The sequence below is a fragment of the Symphalangus syndactylus genome, chromosome 13 (genome assembly GCF_028878055.3).
Source record: "Symphalangus syndactylus isolate Jambi chromosome 13, NHGRI_mSymSyn1-v2.1_pri, whole genome shotgun sequence".
NCBI lineage: Eukaryota > Metazoa > Chordata > Mammalia > Primates > Hylobatidae > Symphalangus > Symphalangus syndactylus.
In genome coordinates this window covers 122214715-122230379 of record NC_072435.2, presented here as the reverse complement: position 1 = coordinate 122230379, position 15665 = coordinate 122214715, and positions in this window count along the sequence as shown.

Here is a 15665-nt window from a genome sequence, read left to right as displayed (position 1 = left end):
TTTGTTCTGATTTTTTTAAATGGCACCCAGAGAGCATCAATTTGATTTTAAAACTGTGTATAGTATTTTTCCCATGCAAATTAATTTTTCAAAACATACTATTAAGTGACCACTGTGTGATTTTAGTATACTTGCTCTGTCTTTTACATAAACAAATGGTTTTCATCTTTCTTCCATGGATCCTTTAATTCCACAGAGGTTCAATTATATGTAGGGAGTGACCTAGCAGTCCTGGGAATTAGAACACAGGCATCTTTGATAGGCCATTGTTTAGCCTACCGTGGTGGACACTCCCAGGGTTGACTTGGAAATTCCTGGAGGTCTTTTCCCATCCTCTCCTGCCTTCTTTAGCTTATTTAAGGCTTAGTCGTTCATGGTCCCTAGGTGGTTGCCTCAGATTCAGCCACCATCATGTGGTCCCCACAAAGCAGGACGGAATGTGAGTGCAGTTGAAGGTCTTTACCAGGTGTGAATACTTTCTATGTGTCAAGGAGAAAAATATTTCTAGTGCTTTAAGACGTCCCGTCCTGTCTCATTGTCTATCAATGGGTCATGTGCTTGTGCCTAGACCAATTACACAGGAGACAAATTTGTCACGAGTGGCTTAGGTTTGACTTCGTTTATCTCCTGGCGCTGGGAACATGGGCAGCCGTGTCGAATCAGGGTCCTTGTCGTAGAAGGAAGGGGGAGAGTGCCTGTTGAAGAGACAATAAACAGTGAAAAACACAGGAGGCCAATAGATTTGAAGACTTTTCAGCTGTAGTTAGCTGGCACTTAAGGTGAGAAAGAAAAAAGTAGAAAAATATCCTTTTTAAATAAACATAAATTAAGTCCAAAACTGACTTTGCCCTCAAAAAGAAAGTACATTGCAGTTAAGAATAATTGCTAGGCCAGACACTGTGGCTCACATCTGTAGTCCCAGCACTTTGAGAGGCTAAAGTGGGTGAATCACTTCAGCCCAGGAGTTCGAGACCAGCCTGGGCAACATATCAAGATCCCATCTCTACAAAAATACAAAAATTAGCTGGGCGTGGTGGTACACACTTATAGTTCCGGCTACTGAGGAGGCTGTGATGGGAGGATCACTTGAGCACAGGAGGTTGAGACTGCAGTGAGCGGAGATCGCACCACTGCCCTCCAGCCTGGGCAACAGAGTGAGACCCTATCAAAAAACAAAACAAAACTGCTTTTTATGTATTTAAAAACTGTACCCCTATTTTTTGTAGAGGTTAATTATCCTCATTTTATCTTGCCAGAAGGATAGAGCTCCTCATCTCTGTTAGAAACGACCATCAAAAAGATACATCAATTCATTAGAATCAAAAGGTAGGCTTTTTAAAGTGTTAAATGACAGGAACATCGTTGTTAAGCTTTGCTTCTAAAGCACAGATCCTTTCAAGGTGACCTAGGAAATCTGAGCAAGGTGGGTGAGGAGGAAATTATTTTATGTTAGAAATAGTTACTTCATTGTTACCTCTTTTGAATTTTCCAGGTCTTTTGAAATCTGATCATTTAATGACAAGTCATATTTCACAGTCATTAAAAAAAGTTTCAGGTGGTCGTTTCAAATGGGAAAAATGGCTGGGCGCAGTGGCTCATGCCTGTCATCCCAACATTTTGGGAGGCTGGGGTGGTTGGATCACTTGAAGTCAGGGGTTCGAGACCAGCCTGGTCAACATGGTGAAACCCTGTCTCTACTAAAAATACAAAAAATTAGCTGGGCGTGGTGGTGGGCACCTGTAATCCCAGCTACATGGGAGGCTGAGGCAGGAGAATCACTTGAACCCAGGAGGCAGAGGTTGCAGTGAGTCAAGATTGTGCCAGTGCACTCCAGCCTGGGTGACAGAGGGAAATTCTGTCTCAAAATAAAAACAAAAACAAATGGGAATAATATCTAAAGTTATAAATTTGGCAACTTAACAACTATATCCTTCAAAATAGAACCATGCAAAATTCATGTATCATGGCAGTCATAATCGTGTGAAAACAACATCCACATATTATGCAGGTGCATCATAAATGGACATGCCCTGTAATTTATTCCTTCCGAACCAAGTCCATCTGAATTCATCCTGGGAAGACTGACACTTGAATCTCTGATTAGGTTCATAAGTAAATAATCATCATATTCATTCATGCGTTTCTGCCACAAATATGCCCTAAATCAGGAAGGTACATAGCTATGATTCATGCCTTCAGTGATTTTAAGGGGAAAAAAAGGCAGGTCTGTGTCAGTTATGAGTCTGAGCCAGGGTGAGAATAAAATGACATGAGCTAATCACAGTAGTGAAAGGTGTCATTTTCCCATCAGACTGAATCGTGATAACAAGCACAATAACAAGGTATGTGTGAGAACATTCCCCTGCCAGAGGACAACCCTGCAGCCTCATTTTCAAGCTAATGACATTTTTCATTTTTAAACCATTCTATTTTTCTTATAGATGTATTTGATTATGTGAAATACAATCATACACTCACTTTAGAATAATCAGAACTACAGATTATTTTTAAAAACATAAATAAAAATTAAACTCACTGTTATGGTTTGGATATTCGTCCCCTCCAGATCTCATGTTGAACTTGCAACCCTGGGAATGGCATTCCAACATGAGATTTGGAGGTGATTGAATCATGGAGGCCCAATCCCTCATGAATAGTTTAGCACCATCCCCTTGGTGATAAGTGAGTTTGCATTCCATTAGTTCACACGAGATCTGGTTGTTTAAAAGTCTGGCACATGCCCACCCCTCACTCTTGTTTCTGCTCTTACCATACAATGTGCCTGCTCCTGCTTCACCTTCCACCATGATCGTAAGCTTCCAGATGCCTCCCCAGAAGCTGAACACATGTTGGTGCCATGCTTGTACAGCCTGAGGAACCATGAGCCAATTAAACCTCTTTGCTTTATAAATTACCCAGCCTTAGGCATTCCCTCATAGCAACACAAGAGTGGCCTAATACAGTCACCCATATCCCCCACCATCAAGAGACAAAAACAGTTTACATTTCAGTAACATTTTGCAAACAAATATAAACCTAAAAATGCAGCATTATATAGTATTTTCTCCAACAATAGCAATGCCTTTAGTTTCTAAGAAATGTGAAATTTCAAAGAATATTTGCCAGATACAAATATGCAAACTTTCAAAAATGTAAAATTAATTTCAAAGAATATTTGCCAGATACAGAAAGGTAAAATTTCAGCCTAACTATGACATGCAAAAGCAATGAGACAGACAAGGTTTCTCTGATTCACTCCTGATGGAGTTTAAGGCATTGTTCTGTATTTTACAAAAATGTAAAATTAATTTCGAAGAACATTTGCCAGGTACAGAAATGTAGAATTTCAGCCCAACTATAACAGCAAAAGTAATGAGTCAGACAAAGTTTCTCTGATTCACTCCTGATGGAGTTTAAGGCATTGTTCTGTATTATAGACTTGCCTCTGTGGCCATCTGTTAATACCTTTTGTGCCTGCGCTCTGCCATGTCCCAGTGAAAGCAGATGGCTAATTTAAGATGACCTTATGCTGACTAAACAAAAGGTGGGCCAGGCAGGCTGGAGTGAGAGTAAAATGTTTAATAACTAAGGATATAAAGCAACTTTTCCCCCCAAAGAAATTGTCTTGTGGAAATTTTTTAAATCAACAAAATAATGGTATTTGCAGCAACCCGGATGGAGCTGGAGACTATTATTCTAAGTGAAGTAACTCAGGAACGGAAAACCAAATATTGTGTGTTCTCACTCTTAAGTGGGATCTAAGCTATGAGGATGCAAAGGCGTAAGAATGATACAATGCCTTTTCATCCTCACGGCTTAGATCCCACTTAATAGTGAGAACACACAATATTTGGTTTTCCATTCCTGAGTTACTTCACTTAGAATAATAGTCTCCAGCTCCATCCAGGTAAAAATACAACAAATTAGCTGGGCGCAGTGGCAGGCGCCTGTAGCCCCAGCTACTCGGGAGGCTGAGGCAGGAGAATGGCGTGAACCCGGGAGGCGGAGCTTGCAGTGAGCCGAGATTGCGCCACTGCACTCCAGCCTGGGCGACAGAGCCAGACTCCATCTCAAAAAAAAAAAAAGAATGATACAATGGACTTTGGGAACTTGGGGGAAAGGGTGTGGGGAGGTGAGAGGTGAGAGATAAAGAACTACACATTTAGCCAGTGTTCACTGCTCAGGTGATGGGTGTACCAAAATCTCAGCAATCACCGCTTAAGAACTTCCCCATGTAACCAAACACCACCTGTTCCCCAAAAACTATTGAAATAAAAATTATGATAATGTTTTTGAAAAGACAAGTTTAAATCTCTCACTCACCCTTTCTCTCCCACTCCCTCCTCTCTCTCTATTTCTGGAAGGAGGGGAATCGAATAAGCAGTTGGCTGCAATTTATATTAATTAAATGTTTAGTTTATTGTAAAAGCTTTTTATCTTTATTTTTAAATCGTGATAACTTACAAACAAACTTGCCGATGTTTGAGTAGTTATAGTTTGACTTTTCCATGTCCATATTCTCTTATGCTTTTTATATAAAAAATTAAAATTACAAATGTGAAAGTCTACCAAGAGGGTAAAGAGCAGAAAAAACCTTTTTTATTAACAGATATATATCTAAGTAGCGAACTTGCGGAAATTATGCACATGGACAAATTCCAATTTCACACTGTAGGCTTCTGTAATTTTATTTTTCAGGACGTGAGTTATCAGAATTCTTTCTCCTGAAAGAAAGTGGAGATCAAAGGTAAAACTTCTAGAGAATGAGATGAAGGCAGATGAAAGAAGTTAACAAAACATTACACGACTTGATAATATTGCATGTATACAAAAACCTTATGAAATCAACTGTGTCCTAGTGACCACTTGTTTTTCTTTTTGTCATAATACTTTTTTTCTCTTGCAATGATATTGATTCATCTGCACTGGACATCAACTCTGCATTTGTAGAAGGTGATAAGAATACAGGGAAATGGAATAAGTGACTTTGCCTGCAATCCCGCAGCAGCAGAAATGTCCATTTCCTCTCTCCTGAATAATACCACATTCTCCACTGGGTTCCACAAGTTTCGAGGTAAGAGCATGAACATACACAAAGTCACCATCACCACCCTCACCACCACCACCATTATTTCCACCATATTCACCCTTTTAATATGCAAACTTCCTCCAAGGCTTCCTGAAGTCACCCAGAAATGCGTTTCCCCAAGAGTGAGTTGTGCTAACTTTGTATCCTATGGAACTCTGGGAAGCTACTCGGATCCTCAACTCTTGGAGTCTTGCTGACTGCATGTTCCAGGCTCCACATTTAAGCTCCAGTGATTGCTGATGACCGCATGACCTAACGCATGTCCTCAATCGTTTCTTGGCCTCAGTTTCTTCACCAATGAATTCTGGAGACTGGAGTTGGCAATATTTCAGGTTCTTTCCAACTGGAAATACCCATCTAATAATTTTAGTAAGGCAATATCCATAGAAACCTACTGACAAAATGAGTATTTTAACAGAGACAGTCGTAGTTTCTTAATTTTTACCAGAAGGGAATGCATATGTATAATATCTGTGTTGCCTTTTATGTGTAAAAATAAATACACAGACACAGATGTCTTGTTTTTTGTAAGTTCAGAGACCATTATTCATTCATTCGTTTGTTCCACAAATATTTATTGTGTATGTCAGTTAAGTTCTCCTGCATAATAGACTGTTTGCAAACAAAGTAGCTTTAAATAGAATTATTTGATTGCTCACAATTTTGTAGGTTGAGAATTTGGTCTGGCTTCAGCTGAGATGGGTTCACTCGTGTGTTTACAGTAACTGGGGGTTCAGCAATGTAGTTATGTGTCAGGCAGTGGGTGCCAGCTCTGGGCAGAGGTGATAGGGAATCACAGGGAATGTGTCCTTCACTCAACAGGCTGGCTGAAGCCTGTTCAGTGGTAGCCATTGCAGGCTTCCCAAGAGCAGCAAGAGAGGGCAGGCTTCAAAAAGGAAGCACTTTTTTAACCCCATTTAAGTGATATTTACTAAATTACTATTGATTAAAGCAATTCCCAGTTCCAACTTCAGATTGGAGATGTGAACGAATAGATTTCCCCTTTGGTTAGAAGGATGGGGAAAATCATTTGCAAAGGAGTGTGACTAAGTGAGGGTCAAAGTTTGTGGCCACTTTTGAAGCCTAACTCCATGGGTTTCTACTCTATGCCCAGCACTGGGTGATTTGATAACAAAGCATCCCACCCCAACAAACAAAGGTACAGCAGACTGGACCAGTTTTTGTTGTTGTCAGTGGTGGGTTTTGTTTGTTTGTTTGTTTTTGTTTATTTTTTTGCTGTTGGTGCTTCAGTTTTACATTTCATTGTAATAGAAAAAATTTTTTAACAGCAGTTTTAGGCTTACAGCAAAATTTAGATGAAGGTACAGAGATTTCTTTAATACTCCCTGCCCCCACACATGCATAGCCTCCCCCATTATCAACATCCACACCAGGGTGGTACACTTGTTACGATGAATGAACCTATAGTAAGACATCACTGTCACCCAAAGTCCACAGTTTATATATCAGGGTTCACTCTTGGTGTTGTACATTCTGGGTCGGGACAAATGTAGAGTGCCATGTATACAGCATGATAGTGCCACACATTATGGTTTCACTGACCTAAACATCCTCTGTGCTCTCCCAACCAACTGGATCACTTTTTAGGGTAAGAATGGTCAAGGCGGGGGATCTCTAAGGAAGAAGCACTTAAGCTGAGACTAGAAAGATGAATAGGGGTTAGCCAGGTGAAAGAAGTTAGACAGGACAGAGGATTGAAGAGTTCTCCAAGCAAAGAGAAGGGCATGTTGGGGGGTATGGGTTAGGTAAAATCCTGATGTGTTTAAGGAAGAGGAGAAAGACCAGCGTGGTGGGTGAGGGATGAGGGGCATAGGGTGGGCATGTGGCTGGAGAGGTGGGCAGGGCTGGTGCACAGAGTGAAGGTGATGGAGAACACTAAAGGGTTTTAAGCTGGGAGCCTCAGGGTCTGCATGGTTCTTTCTAAGAGGCCTCTGGAATGAATAGGAAGGGACAAAAGTCAGAGCAGATAGACTGGCCCACTTTCCGATGCTCTTCTTTCCCTTCTTGCTCATATTCCTCCATGGTGGACCCTCCAGAACATCAGCTATGTTGAGTCCTCCACCTCCCATGAGCAGCAGGCATGGAACACAGACTACTTGACCCTCAAGAGGCCTAGAGGGAAGTGGTGCTGATGTGACCTGCCCGGGTGAGTGGTGTTCAAGGCAGGGCATTCCACTCTCAGAGGCAACAGAGGCAGATCTGTTTCTTCTGGGGCCTCTGCAGGGTTAGGGGCTGACAGAGTGGGAGCATCACCATCTTGGACAAGCCCCTCATTCTAAAGTTCGCCTTAATAAAAAACCACCTAAATCCAAAGAGCATCAACCTAATCGCTAAGGTCAGCATGATCATAAACCACAAATAACATCTCTGACCAGAAACATTCCAAACGCCCCCCACAAACAAAGACATGCTAGCCCCAAGATAAGCCCTCTCTGACTGGGAAGATGCCAGCCCCAGAATAATACCCCTCCTGCCGGAAAGATGTCTGTCCTAGACAAACTCACCTCCTCCCAGAGACATTCCAACCCCACCATAAAACTTCTCCCTTGCACAGGAACATTCCAAACTTGTAATAAGCCCCTCATCCTAAAACCAATATGTAGTCCGTAAGAGAAAGCACTCCTGACTGAAATCAGCCAGAAGCCCCTCTCAGGTTTTATCTCAAGTAAACCTGTCTTTAACTGCCAGGCCGTGTTTCATGTTTATTTCCTTTTTCTTTAACTCTTACAGGGGTTTCCTCTGCCTTAAGGACTGGTGGAGATGGGGGACCCTGGGCTTTCAGGAAGCAGTTTAACTGCTCTAAACAGGCTTCAATTGTAATGCCCAGGAGATTTCCTTCTTTTCGTAGCTAAGGAGGTAGTAGAATCTCAACGCTAAATTCTCGAAGGTATATATTATTTTGCAGGGGTAGCAAATAGCATGCCCAGGTTTTAAAGAACAAAAATATTCATCTTTGTTGCTATTGTTTGTTTTCTTTAAGAAAAATGGAAAACTATGCATGAACATTGACACAAATATAAACATATGGTGTGTGTTTCCAGGACTGTAAACACAGTGATCTGGCCAGCTTGAAGTCACCCCAGCACTTCGCCCCATGTGAACTGCAGACCTAAAGGGTGCCGCCCCCGCTGCACCACCATCACAGCCTCACCCCATCTCCCTTTTACACCCAAGCACAAATCCATGGGAACATGGGCACGTGGCCAGAGATGCAGTTCTTATCCTCTTCAGCCAACAGGACTCTGAAAAGCATCTTACATTAAGTGATTTATTAATACACCAAGAAAGTAAAGGACCTGAAAGAAGCTTCTAATTAGAATGGTAAAATAATGTATTATCCACATTAGGGCATTTCTAAGAGTGACAGGAGAATGCTATAAATAATTAGCGGGCACAATAGGCGTAAACAGAGCCTGCATCACATGTGGGTGATAGATGAACAATTCAGTTACCTAGTGACAGATATTTTTGTTTACAAGGATGATTTCATGCTCATTTAAATGGTGCTATATTGCACTAGATATTGCCTCTAATTTTCAAAATCATTTTTCTTAATTTAGAGACATAAATAATAATATGGAAAAAACAAATGTATTGATAATGAAAATAAAAAGTAATATGAATCACATAGAAGCACGAAATTATTTGCAGAAAATACATTTTTCCCCACGAAGAGTAGCTTTTCTGGCCATTTAAGAAAGCAGAGTTGACAGGAAAGTCACATGGGAGCCAGGGCTTAGAACGTTTGCAGCTGCTTCTTTTGTTCTGTGATGCATCATCTTTCATGTTTGACTTCCTCCTTGCTTGCAATTTCGCAGTTTGAAAAAAGCTTTTTCAATAATTGGGATGAGTTGTACTTAGTTGGTTTCCTAAATTGCATCATTTTTGAATGGGGGAATATGGCCTAGTGGTAGCCACATTGAGAGTGTGTGAAAATGACTGGGTAAGGAGGGGGAGTTCTTACACAATGAAACCCTATTAATTCATTTCCAAACTCTCTGCATTCTATTGGACCATGTCTTGGAGAGCCATCTCTCAACTCTGCCCAAGCAATCATGACACAGCTATCCAGAAACAAAGGGTCAATATCTACCCATATTTGCAATCCAAACCTTTTTTTTTTTCTTTGAGACAGAGTCTCGCTTTTCACCAAGGCTGGAGTGCAGTGGCTCGAAATCGGCTCACTGCAAGCCCCGCCTCCTGGGTTCATGCCATTCTCCTGCCTCAGCCTCCCGAGTAGCTGGGACTACAGGCACCCACCACCACGCCCGGCTAATTTTTTTTTCTTTGTATTTTTAGTGGAGACGGGGTTTCACCATGTTAGCCAGGATGGTCTCGATCTCCTGACCTGGTGATCCACCTGCCTCAGCCCCCAAAGTGCTGGAATTACAGGCATGAGCCACCACGCCTGGCATGTAAATCAAACCTTTAAGCACAATGATTCACTTTATTCCAATAACCATTGGTCTCGATTTGCATTTCCCTAAGGACTGAAGATATTGAACATTCTTTACTGTGCTCATTAGCCATTTTTTTTGGAGAAATATCTGTTCAAGTCTTTTGCCCACTTTTTAATTGTGTTACTTGTCTTGTTGAGTAGTAACAATTTTTTGTTTGCCTTAAAATATATTTTTATGCTAAGATACAGAACCCAGACACCAAATGTCACAATATTTATGATTCTATTTATATGAAACATCCAGAATAGGAAGATCTGTAGAGAAAAAAAGGCAGATTCCTAATTATCAGGGGCCATGGGGAGAGGTCATTAGGGAGTAGCTGCTTGTTGGAGAATGGCTGTTATCAGGGTTTCCTTTTGGATGATGAATTTTTTTTTTTTTTTTTTTTTTGAGACAGAGTCTCGCTCTGTCATCCAGCCTGAAACGCAGTGGCATGATCTCGGCTCACTGCAACTTTTGCCTCCCAGGTTCAAGCAATTCTCCTGCCTCAGCCTCCCAAGTAGCTGAGATTACAGGTGTGCATCACCACGCCCAGCTAATTTTTGCGTTTTTAGTAGAGACGGGGTTTCACCATTTTGGCCAGGCTGGTCTCAAACTCTTCAGGTGATTCACTCACCTCGGCCTCCCAAATTGCTGGGATTATAGGCGTGAGCCACCAAGTCCAGCTGGGTGATGAAAATATTTTGGAACTAGATAGAGGTGGTAATTTTACAACACTGTGAATTTAGCAATTAAAAAAATTATTGACCCTGGATAATGCTGAATTAATGAGATGGAGATATTTCAAATAAAAGAATATCTGCAAGTGTCACATATTAATGTTAAAAAATAAAATAATAATAATGTGTTGATCATGTATCTCTTGACCTGTGTCACTGCCATTACTGTATGGTTGTGATGAGGATGGCCAATTGTTCCCAAATATACTTTCACCTTCTTTATTTTGTAATAGAACATGTGTTTTAAACCAGATGACCAGGATAAAGACTATTTTTCTGGATACTTTGCAAATAATTAGGTGTGGTCATGTGACTGAGTTGTGGCCACTTGGGTGTACACTAAATGAAGTGTATATTATCTGGGATGTGCATTGAAAAGGACGCGGCAGGGCGTTCTCTTCCCCATGTCCCCTCCCATGTTCAATTGCTGCAGTAATTGAACATCTTAAACCAGTGGCATCACAACATCCCCCTAGGCATGGCTGAGCAGCAAAACAGCAAGTGTCTGAGCAAGTGATATCCGACAAAGACAGTCATTAAACTGTCTTTGCTAAAGTGCATATTTAACTTGTTTAAATCTGTATCTTCATTAAGATATCAGCAGTAAGACCCAAGCAAACCAGAAAAAAACAAATGCTATTCCAGACCTCAAGAAGTTTAAAGTATAATAATAACAGCTACCCTTTGTGGAACCATTTTTATGTGTCTGTCCCTCCCTCTGACGATGTGCATCTCATGTATCATCTCATTTTACCTTCACAACAACTCTAGGATGTAGCTATTATTACTCCAATTTACAGAAGAGAAAACTGTGTTTTGAGAGATAGATGTTATATTTCTTTTTCTAGATAGTAAGCAGGTCCCAGGATTTAAACTAGAGGAGGGGCGGTGGAAGGGTGTTATGAATGATTAGACTAGTCTTCCATGGGTAAGGAGAAGTGGAATGGCAACATTTAGGATAGGTATTTATAAGAGGAGCCACTAGAGAGGACGCTGCCTGAGAACATACGACAACTTCACATGGGTAATATACACAGTGCTTTTCTGACGTGCCCCTACAGTCCATTTCCTAACGGATGCCAAATGTTTCCAGGAGCTCAATCATCAAAGTAAGAATCATGCCATGGAGGACAGGTGTCAGTTCGCTGCTGATAAAGTTGCAAAGGCTGGCAGTCAAAAACCTGAATTGCAGAGCGTGTTGGTAGTGACATCAGAATCAGAACACAGATTGTCCAGTGGTGGCTAATTATTTGGAGTGGATAGAAACATGGTAGAGTTTTGGAAGCCTTTTAACATAAATTACCTGTGAAAAGCAGGATCTCAGTCTCACTGGCAAAAGAAGCTCAAACATTGAGTTGCTAGCAGAGAGCTCAAGACCAAACAATATTCCTAGAAAATACCCATGCATCTTTCCCTCTTCCCCACCTGGCCTCAAGTGCAGGCAGGCAGCATTGCTGCTCTCTTCTTGTACCTGGGGAAATTCAGGCCTAGAGAGCTGGAGGCATCTAACCGAAGGTCCATGTGACAGTTTGGCAGGCCCGGTCTCACTAACGCAGGCCTCCATCACAATTGTTTCAGCACGGACTGAGTGGTGAAGTTAAATATTAAAAGCTGAAAGAGCCAGTGTCTTTATACAAAGGCTGGAATGTAACAAAAGCCCCCAAAGAGTTTTGCCTAGGCCTTTTCTGGGCCTTGAAGCATGACAAGATGATGAAAGAATTCTTAACAGGAACCGCTTAGGATTAAACAAGTTTTACTGGGGGTCTGAAGAAACTCCCTAGGTCTCCACAAACAAGCTTTAAGGAAATCCCCAAACCTCTATGACTTAGCAGGAGACAAGATAAGGGGAATCACCCCAGCACCTGGACCCATTTAGATTAAGTAAATTGACTGAGGCTCCAGATGAAGGTCTTCAAGACTCAGATCTTGGTTACAGATGAAACGAAGTTAATCACTTACGTCTTTAGATGAATGCACACTTACACACAGACACGTAACTTAGAAGGTATATAAGCTCTGGGAAACTTTGCAATTTTGAGTTGGTCTGCTAATATTTTCCAGGACTTCTCCCTGGAACCAGTTACAGAAATAAAAACTCTCTTCCTCCTCAGTTCATCTGCATCTCGTTATTGAGCAGCGAGAAATAGCACCCTGACCCTCAGTTTGGTCCAGAAACAACAGAGGTTGCACAAAAATACAAGGATCCTTACTCCTATTTGAAGTCAAGTGGCTTTATCCCTCTCCACTATGAAGACTGGATTTGCTCCTGTATGGGGATTATTCTTTGGCCACACACATTCCATTCCAATCTAGTTGGCACAGCCCATTCTTTCTTTACTGTGACAAGAGGTGGGAAAGGACATTTTAAACTAAGACAAGCAACTGTGCTTCAAGTAGTCAAATATTCTCCATTGCCTTAGCAACATGCGGCTCTTGAATGCGATTTCCATGACTGTGAGTTGCTCACCTTTTCAAAAATAAAGTGAACAAAGGGATTTCCAGAATGGCTAAGGCTGGCAACTTCTTTGGCTATAAGCTCTTGTATATTCAGCAGGATGAACAATGAGAGCAAAAAATCCGCATGTATTGGCTGGAAAATAAGCCTCTGAAACTATTTTGAGCACTGTTGGAATTGTTTAAAATGGTGCATTCTAGAAATTTCAAAATATAATGATATAGCTGAAATTTTTTGATACTCTTATTTTTTATTTTTTATTTTTTTTTGAGACAGAGTCTCGCTCTGTCGCCCAGGCTGGAGTGCAGTGGCGCAATCTCGGCTCACTGCAAGCTCTGCCTCCCGGGTTCATGCCATTCTCCTGCCTCAGCCTCTCCGAGTAACTGGGACTACAGGCGCCCGCCAACACGCCCTGCTAATTTTTTGTATTTTTTTAGTAGAGACGGGGTTTCACCGTGGTCTCGATCTCCTGACCTCGTGATCCGCCCGCCTCGGCCTCCCAAAGTGCTGGGATTACAAGCGTGAGCCACCGTGCCTGGCGATACTCTTATTTTTTAATATATCATTTCATTTATACAAAATGTTAATCAAACTACAATAATGTGGTTAAAAACAAAGAGAAAATAAAAGCGATATTCATAAAAGGCAAATCAATAGAGACAGATAATATATTATTGTTTGCCTAATGCTAATAGAGGAAATATTTTAAAGTTATACCATGGCTATGGTTGTATAACTATAAATATACTAGAAAAATTGAATCAAATATGATACTATGCAAATTTTAGAATGACAAATTTTTTAAAAAATAAGTATGCCATAGAATAATGAGATTGCTAAATTACTTTCTGAAAACCACCCCACAGAATCTGAAAACCAAATCTATTTCTTGTCCATTTCAAGGAATATGGAGTACAGTTTCTCTATTTGTCTGCTGTGTCTAGATAGTATATTGAAGTCAACAATTCTCATTGTAGAACTTTCTACTTCTGCCCTTAACTTTGTCATTTTTTGCTTATATACATTGGGGTCTTTGTTAGGTAGCTGGGATTTCTAATAGGATTTTATTATTCAGAGTGACTGCAGTTTCTTCTGACAATCTCACACTTACAGCAATATTTAGAGAAGAAGGTGAATAAGGTCACTTAGGATGATGCCGCTATGACCTATGATGGTGACATTAACAGGTGCCTATCTCAGCTGGTCCTTCATAAAAGGAATTCCCCAACCATTTCCAGCTCAGTAACGAATGTCTGGCTAGAGAGCCAAAGAAGGAGCATACACAGAAAAGTGAACACCCAGGAAAAGAGATAGCACATTTGAGCACTTGGGTCTTTACCCTGACACTTAAGAAAAAAAAGGAATAGTTTTTCAATTGACTATTGTTAGCCTGAAATACAAAAGATCACCAATTTAAAAAACAGTATCAAACACAAATTTTGGTTAATTCAAATCCTTTATGAGACTCGTTAAAAAACAGAAACTCAGGGAATTGTTATTTTCCTTTAAGATTAATATTAATTTTAATTAGAACTATTTTTCCTTTCATTAGGATTTTTCAGAGGCTACATTATGACTTTCTTAGATTTTTTCAGAAACTGAATTATCAATTTCTTAACCTCTGAGTTTCAGGAGGGTTTATTCAAATTCAGAAATTCAGCTTAGGCTAAATGACGTGTCTCAGACCAGGTTTCCCCCACATCTAATTATTTTACTTTACAAGTCACCTCCATGTATAAAATGTGATATATGGGGAAATGCAATAAATATATTCTAGGAAACACTTAAAGCCTCCTCCATTGCTAACATCTGTATGATATCAAAATGTATTTTAAGATTTTTTATATAAAATACTATATTTAGTCATCTTCTTTTCCCCTCCATTGCTAACATCTGTATGATATCAAAGTGTATTTTAAGATATTTCATATAAAATACTATATTTTGTCATCTTCTTTTCCCCTTATATTATTAAAATGAATTGTAGACAAATGGAAAACTTAAAACTAGCATTTGAATGGAAACAACTCAAATGTTCTTCAACTAATGAACGGATGAACACATGGAGTCTCTTCATTCCATGGAATATTATTCAGTCATTAAAAGGAATAAAGCTCTTACACATGCTACAACATGGATGAACCTTGAAAATCTTATGCTGAGTGAAAGATGCCAGACACCGAAGACCACATATTAGATGTTTGAAATTATGTGAAACATCCAGATTTGTCAGTTCCATAGAGATAGAGAATAGGTGGGTGATTGCCTAGGGTTGCGTGGCAGAGAGTGACTGCTAAAGGGTACAAGGTTCCTTACTGAGATGATGAAAAAGTTCTGAAATTAGGTTTTAGTGATGGTTGCACAAGTCCGTGTGTGAGTATACCATTAGCTATTGGATGGAATTACATACTTTAAAAGGGTGCATTTCATGATGTGTGAATTCTATCTCAATCAAGTCATTAAAAACACACAGACAACTATTTGGGATTCTCAGTGATGCTTTATATGCAAGAAAGGTTGATTTTCTCCAAGGAGAAACAGTCAGAGAGTTTGAGTTGACAGTGACTCCAGGGCAATGAGCTGTCTGAGCATCCCTGCTGCTCCTGGGCTCTGCAGACAAGAGACCCAGCTCTGTTAGCAGGAGATACTTTAAAACTATAACTTTAAACCTATAAAGGGGTAGTGAGTTTAAATTGAGATTTCAGGCCACATTTCCAGCTTTTACTTTCACCATTTTGTTAATTAAACAATAAATTCATTTTGAGAGATGCCATTTTTATACAGCATCTGTGTTTACAAAGGCAGGCAGTTTAATATGGCAATTGGATCTCAGACTTTGTTTACCCAAGTAGACCTAGGTTCAAGTCTCAGATTTGCCACCTTCTAAATATGGAACCTAACCAGGTAGATTAAACTCCTGA